The 7,462-nt window shown below is 38.4% G+C and overlaps 1 long non-coding RNA gene across 1 annotated transcript; it reads left to right on the top strand.

The window, feature by feature from the left end:
- The first annotated feature begins 373 nt into the window (after positions 1-373).
- LOC119870074 lies at positions 374-6,839 on the top strand. The gene is made up of 3 exons (XR_005354961.1): positions 374-478; positions 3,887-4,061; positions 6,705-6,839. It is a non-coding gene; the product is annotated as an uncharacterized LOC119870074 (long non-coding RNA).
- The last annotated feature ends 623 nt before the right edge of the window (positions 6,840-7,462 follow it).

The raw sequence follows: 7,462 nt of genomic DNA, 5'->3' as shown, positions 1-7,462 counted from the left end.
TGTTGCTTTTATGTGTTAGGACTATTATGACAATTGTACGAGTTAATATTTCTAAAATACTTAGAACAGCACTGCATATATAAAATGTCCTCTATAAGGTTTCTCAATGAAGAGTAAAATAAGCTAGGCCTATAAAGAAGTAATTGCTAGGGTGGTTTTGTTTTGGTTTGGTTTTTGGGTTTTTTGTTTTGTTTTGTTTTTACAAAACTGTATCAATAGCTCAAAGCAATGGTTCTCAAAGCTGAATGTGTATTAGAATTAACAGGAAGGCCAGTTAAAGCCAGATCACTGGGCCTTGACCCCAAGTGTTCAGTTCAGCAGATCTTAGGATGTGTCTTAAAAATTACATTTCTGACAAATTCTCTGTTGACAGTGAAGCTGCTGCTCTAAAGACCTAACTTTATCAGAAAGTGAGCTGGGACCAAGAGCCTCAAACTTGAGTGCACAGCTGATCAGGATCAGGAAACTGGTCAGACATGTAAGTAAGTGAAGATCTTAAATTCCACATGATAGAGTTAAGAGTATGGGTGGCTGAGAAGATTGTGTTGTGTGATGCTTTTTATTCCTCTAATGGTTTTTATTCCTATAGTTTCTTTTTTTTAATATTTTATTTATTTATTCATGAGAGACACACACACACAGAGAGAGAGAGAGAGAGGCAGAGACACAGGCAGAGGGAGAAGCAGGCTCCATGCAGGGACCCCGATGCAGAACCCCTTCCCAGGACTCGAGGATCATGCCCTGGGCCAAGCAGGCACTAAACCGCTGAGCCACCCAGGGATTCCCTTTATTCCTATAGTTTCCAATGTCCAGTTGTGGTATGGGGAATAAAAGAAGGAAATAGAAATACCTCCTGTGTGTTATATACACTTGAAAACCTTCTCAGATTCTAAGTTCAAAAAACAGAATTCCTTCCTTGAAATTCCCAGTGTTTTAATATTCTTTTATACAGTCTTCTAATCTCTGTGATAAAAGGTCCCAAATGCATCTCCAGGCAGGGTAGACACAGCAAAGAAATGGGAGTTAAGGGGTCTCCTTCCACCTATATCTCAGCCTCCAACTCACGGCCTTCCTCACACCACTCAGCTCTAGGGGGGGAGTCAGTGCCCTCCTCTGTCAAATGAGGAGGCAAATCGCATAATCTGAATATTAGTCACCTCCTGAGGAGGCTCTCCAGACACAGTAGTTCCCTTTCTCCAAGAAAGACTGCAACTGCACAGAAGCAGGATTTAAGAAGCTCCTTCTGTTCCTACTTGGCCTAATTATAAAACAGGAATAGACATTCTGGTTATAGGACTCTTGTTCTAATTTCAGCCACTCATGTTCCTCCCAGGATTTGGAATTTACATAGAAAAATAAATAATAAGTGCAGATTTTTTGGCAGCAAACTCGTTGATGGCAACACTCTGAACTGAAGATTCATTATGCAGCCTGGTACCCCTACACCTTAAGGATTGGCTTTTTAAATCCCCCAAGTCCCACCAGAAATTCTTCTCCATACTATTTTTATTTTTTGCTTATATTAACTACAGTTAGTCTACTGAATGCAATACCAACAACAGCAAAACTTATTTCTGTAAATTCTTTTTTCTTTGATAGATGCCTGTATCTTTGAATATGGACTGATTACATTGAACTTCTAAAATCTGTATATATAACAAATAAAAGGAGTGATAAATATACATGACAAGTACCATAGGCTTCATTAATCTCATTCTAATCCAAGAGACCTTGGACATATGAACTTGAATATGAATATGAATACTGAATTTTCCAACAAATGTGGGATGGAGATTTGAGCATTTTCGATAAATCTCAAAGGATAGAATATCTCAAAAGTCTAAAGGTGTGGAGGTCACCCAGTGCAGTTCTATCTTGCTTACATAAGCTGGACAAATGCTTGAAATTGCCTGTATTTTTACAATTTGCCTGTTGGAGTGATAGTCGTTCCAACTTCAGTAATTTACGATGATCATTGCTTCCAGTACTAATAACTTTGGCTATATTTTTTTCTAGGAAAGTTCAACTTAGGCATCCTTTTTATTTTTCTCTATTTTTTAATGTAACTATCCCTTTAGAAACAAGAATGTATCTTTCCAACTTTGTAAAAGGGACTCTGCAGGTCAATCTCATGCATTATTGACATGTGGATGTAATTTTAAATAGTTACCTAAAGACCCTAGAGAAAATAGCACCCGACGTGCTAACAACCTCTTTGGAAAACTTTAAATCCTAACATATATATAATGGAAGGAGATTCAAGTAAAATAAATAGGCAATAGTCAAATCAAACCAACAAAAATCCTTGAACCAAAATGACTAATGCCACTGAATACAAACAGTATTTTCTAGACCTTATTACCCTTCTGTGTCCTATAAAAAATCCATGTCACATTCCAAATCTAATTCTCCTCTCTGTAAAAACAAACAAACAAAACCCAAAAAACCTGAAGAAGCAAGAAGCTATATTTAAAAACTGCTTGAATGTGAAGCACTTATTGAATATTTGCTGCACACAAACTGCGATGCTAATTCTTCTGGAAAAAAAAAAAAAAACTGAACATGACAGTTTTTGTGTTCCAAGCATTCACAAGCCATTGATAAATCTAATGGGAAGCAAGAAAGTGAATGACCCACAAAGGTAATTTTGTGAATCAAGAGAAGCCGTTATATTTCAGAGAAGGTCTTTTAAGATGAAAAAGGACTCTGAAACATGTAGATTCACATGAAAATAAAGATTTTCCCCAATGGATGGAATCGACATAATTAAATGTATGAAGACAGAGGAGTTTCAGGAAGCTCTGGGATAAGAAATAGGGTGATTGGTGTATAGTTCAGAATATGTTTATATGTGGCAGGAACGTGCATTGGGAAAGAGAGTTTGGGGATGTATGACTGAGGGCCTGGCAAGTCAGACTAAAGAGGAAGACTTCCACCCTCCATGTGTAGCAAGCCTTGGAAATGGGGGACATTTAACGTGAGGTATGACTTGGGCAGGGATTTCTCTCCTTGAGTGGTTCTGAATTACTACTCTAAGTCTTTCCAGTACCAGAAGAACAGAAGTAAATTCACAGCAATATGCCATGAATGTTGGGGAACATTCCTACATGTGTCCTAGATCAATGCTGAAATGTCCTGTGTAGGAAATTCATTTCAAGCTGATGCTTCTCCTCCTTCACACTCACAGCTCATGAGGACACACCTATGCACTGAAAAAAGGTCACAGAAACTTTTAAACCTACCACCAAGGCCATTAGCATTTTTTTTTCTTTTTTGACCTTGTAGAAAATCTTGTTCAACAACAGGATTCTTCTGTCCCAGCATTCATAGGGCTGGGAATCACGGCCTAAGTGAACAACAGTTGAAATACTCTGAGTTCTGAACTTCATTCTGCTTTAGATTTGCAGCATTATGCTGGGAAGTGCCTTTGCATTCTTTTCTGGCTCCTTCATCACTGAAATGGTGTTAATAAAAGTCATCACCTGTCCGCCTACCAGGGATATTGTGAAGATAAACTCATAACCTTAGTCAAGCACGCAGCCAGCAGAATTCTCAATAGTAACTGCATTAATAACCATAACAGCAGCACAGAGATGTTACCCTGCCCTGGGTATTATAATCTGTGGGCTCAAGAACTCAACTTGAGGCCTGTGATCATAGAAATCTATGAGGTGATGAAGCTCGCATCGGCACACTCTTCAGAGACGCCTGTTTCTTTAGATTTTCCATACAGATCAGAAATATGTGTCTGTATTTGGGAAGGTGGGGAGAGAGTTTATTCTCTCTTCAGCTTTATACTGGATAATTAATGACAGTGCACTGGGCACAATGCAGCTTTAAGAAAGAGACTGGTCACCTTATTTTTCTTATTACTTGTATTTTACAGTGTTAACAGAGCATGGAATGGAATGTGCTTACGACTGAGCCAACCAGTATGTAAACAGGCCACTGTCCACATGGCACAATGTGCTGAGAGCTAAGACGTTTCCCTGACACTTTTCCTTGATATGCCTCCCATTGTGAAATTTTCAGGACTTGTTCAGGGACAAAGGCGTTGACAGGTAGGAGAGACTAACACACTGGTAGGGTTTTAGTTGACCTGATGAGGCTTTTTTTGTCAAATAGAAAAAAAACAGGGGGAGAAATATGACCAGAGGAGGTTGGGATGTGCAATGCTGCTCCATCTACTCGGTCTGCATTCAGGGTGAGGTAAGTGCTCTAATAAGTGACTCCCAATGCCCAACTCTTCGCCAGTAGAAGTTTACTTCCTGCTCACATGGCTCTTCAATCACATGTCTCCAAGACAACCTTCTATGTGGTGTTCCAGAGACCCCGATCCCTTCTACTATGTGGTGGTGCTCTCCCCATGACCTCTGAGTCCGTCATCCAGCCTTCTGACAGGGAAAGAAAATAAGGATTCTATAAGAAAGGTTTTAGTAGGCAGACCATGAAGGATAACACATTCATTCCCCTGGTAAGAACTCAGTATAAGACCACCTCTAAGTGCAAAGGAGACAAAGAAATATATCCTACTGTATCCAAAAGATAAGGGGACTCTCATCAGGCTCTCCCACAGAGCACCAGGTGATATAGCATCAGCAGTAAACAGCACAAGTTTTAGTGTCACACAAACCACATGTCTACTCACTCTACTAATTCTACTAGCTACGTGACCATGGATAAAGTGTTAATATGTCACATAACAGGTGCATGTTCTTCAACGAGTTTTCCTTTTCTTCCTCCTCTTTGCCTCCTCTTTCTCCCTTTCATCCTACTTTTATTATTTAAAAGAAAATCTCGGCCTTTTTTTTTTTTTTCTTCTTGGGATCTTCCTCATAGGGTAGTGTTGAGAATCATATTAGGGAAAACAGACAAAAGTTAGCACTGTGTCTGGGACTACATAGGACCTCAAACACTCATTGTTCCCATCATTTTTATCCAACCAAGAATATCTGGGGTGGGGATAACAACAGTGGGTTACAGACACCTGAGCTCCTCTCACTTTGACGTCTGGCTACACATGAGGGGAAAAGGAGCTTTCAGTATTTTGGGAATCAGATAATGAGAATATTGACTGTGTGTCCTGACCCTACGCCCATGATCCTAAAGACCAGGCATGGAGAAAAGCTGGTGCTGCAAAATTCAACTAGTTACAACATTTGTCACAGATATAGTTTCCTTTCCAAATGTTTTGAAGATGTATCCGTGCAAGGAAATGAGGCTTTTTGTTACAACAAATCGTAGAATCTTTTGGGATTTGAGCCTTATATGCTCCTTAGCCAGTCTATCTAGACTAATTGAATCTGCTTAATTGAGCTACAAATCTGTGAGGATGAGTTCTTAAGGGATTTTGCAAATGTCCTGCTTATGGATAAATCAAAATGATTACAAAGTAGTCCTTCTCACTGTGCTTGGCTGCCAGAGCCTATGAAATGAAAAGTAAGATGAGAGGAAATGGGCACATTCTAAAATATGGAAGAGTTGGTTCAGGTTCAGGATTAGCTGTGCGCAGATGTTGCTGTTGGCTCCTCTTTAAAGAAAGTTTCCTCACTTCAAATCTGAAAGATGATCTTCCGTCCCCTGGAAATGGGACATAGATTGAGATATTTATCCTATCAATCGGCCTTCTTGTTCTACTACTATAATGTTCAAAGTGTGCCGAACAAATAGTAATTAAATGTATGATTCTTTCTGAAAGGGAGATGAAGTCATAAAACCCTAAAGTTTAATGTAATTTCTCCACACACTTGTATCATTGGTATTCTGAGATCCACCCACACTTAAAATTCATGGTAGGAAGCTTTCTGAATCTCAAAATGCTTATCATCTTACCAAAAAAAGAAGAAAAAAAAATGATGTGGTTAAAACCAGGTGTTGGAGGCCAGCTGAGACTGAAGTTTGGTGGTTTCTTGGCATTTTAAGCACTATGAGTAATGTAAATTTTGCTTTCTGAAAATGCTTCAAGAAGAAGAATTAGTGGTCTAATCTGATCTTTACTAGCTATATCCTTTTTCACTTCCGGCCATTATTTACAGATACAAGAAATGGAAGCCATGTATTTATAATTATAATTTGTCAAGCTGAAACACTAAATTAATGTAATCAATCCCATTGTTAGGTTAATTTCCATTTACACACCTGAACAAATGACTTTATCTCTCCAGCTTCAGTACTCTGGGCTCAGGACGTTCTTATATTTTAACATGCAACAATGGTCACAGAGATAAGAATTTTCTGCAAAATATTAATGTCGATACATTTGACTATTTCATTTCTTACCAGTAGAATATTTTATTTGAAAACTTACACTTCAGTATCAAAATGGGCAACATAAGAAGTGGGTTTATAAAAACAGAATCCATACTTTTCCCCGGCACATGTTAACCAATGAGGATTCCTATAGCTTTTCATATGTCTTTCAGCTTCATTTTAAAATTGTATCTTAAACCAGGTTGAGAAACTGACAACTGGCTCAAAACCAGTGTCCATGAGACTGAAAATGTTCCAATGATAAATAAGCCCCTGACACAGCCAAATTAAATTTCATAAAGTTCATCCAAGCTTCTTGGCCTTTACTTCCAAATTTATTTTATTCATATGTACCATAAATTGAAAAGCAACAGGAAAAGTTATGCTGAACAGCTGTCCTACTATTATAAAAATTCTGGAAATGAAATTAACTATGGTTTATGATTCCATTTCAGTGCTGATGATGAGGAAGCTACATTACAAAGGAGATTTCCTTTGCTGCCTTTTACAAACATCCATGAGGACAGATGATGCATTTATGGTGTAAAACATATTCTCTGCACATGTATGAGGGGACAAAATAAAGCATGTAAGTTTGATTCAGAGAGGCACTGAAACTCCAGGAATCTAAAAAAAAATCTTATAAATTTACATAGCACCTTAAAATTATCCCTATTACTTATGGCTTTGGCTCATACAGTTTTAGGACTTATAAGTACTTCAGTTGAAAAACCAAAATAGCATGTCTTTGTAGGGTAAATTGCATATAATGAAGTGGTGTTCTCACCAATCCTTGCACCCCAGTTTTATAGAAGAAAATGTGGAAAAAGTTCCATGGATACCAAAGGTCCCTGCCGAAGGCACATGACTGATCCTGTTGATTTGAATCCTAGCATCTTTCTCCTTATGGGATGACAGTAACTTTACAGTTGCATTGTATATATTAATTGATCTTCCTGGAAGTGCTAGGAGAAGTTTGTTTTCATGAGTGGCAAGAGGAAATAACCTGAAGCATTGACCCATGTCTAGAAGGACAGGCCAGTTTGGATGGGGAGTTCAGAAAAATATGTAACGACAACAGAAAGGAAAGGAAAAAGGATAGCTTTTGGGTGCCCTAAAGGAAAACCTTTCTGCTGGAACACCACTCAAAATGTTGGAAGAAAATGTAAACATTCACACACGTGCACACACTCCCATACACACACACACACAC

Source organism: Canis lupus, chromosome 2, assembly GCF_011100685.1.
Source record: "Canis lupus familiaris isolate Mischka breed German Shepherd chromosome 2, alternate assembly UU_Cfam_GSD_1.0, whole genome shotgun sequence".
Classification (NCBI taxonomy): Eukaryota; Metazoa; Chordata; class Mammalia; order Carnivora; family Canidae; genus Canis; species Canis lupus.
Note: the sequence above shows the minus strand (reverse complement) of the source record. Positions and strands in the feature narration are given on the sequence as shown.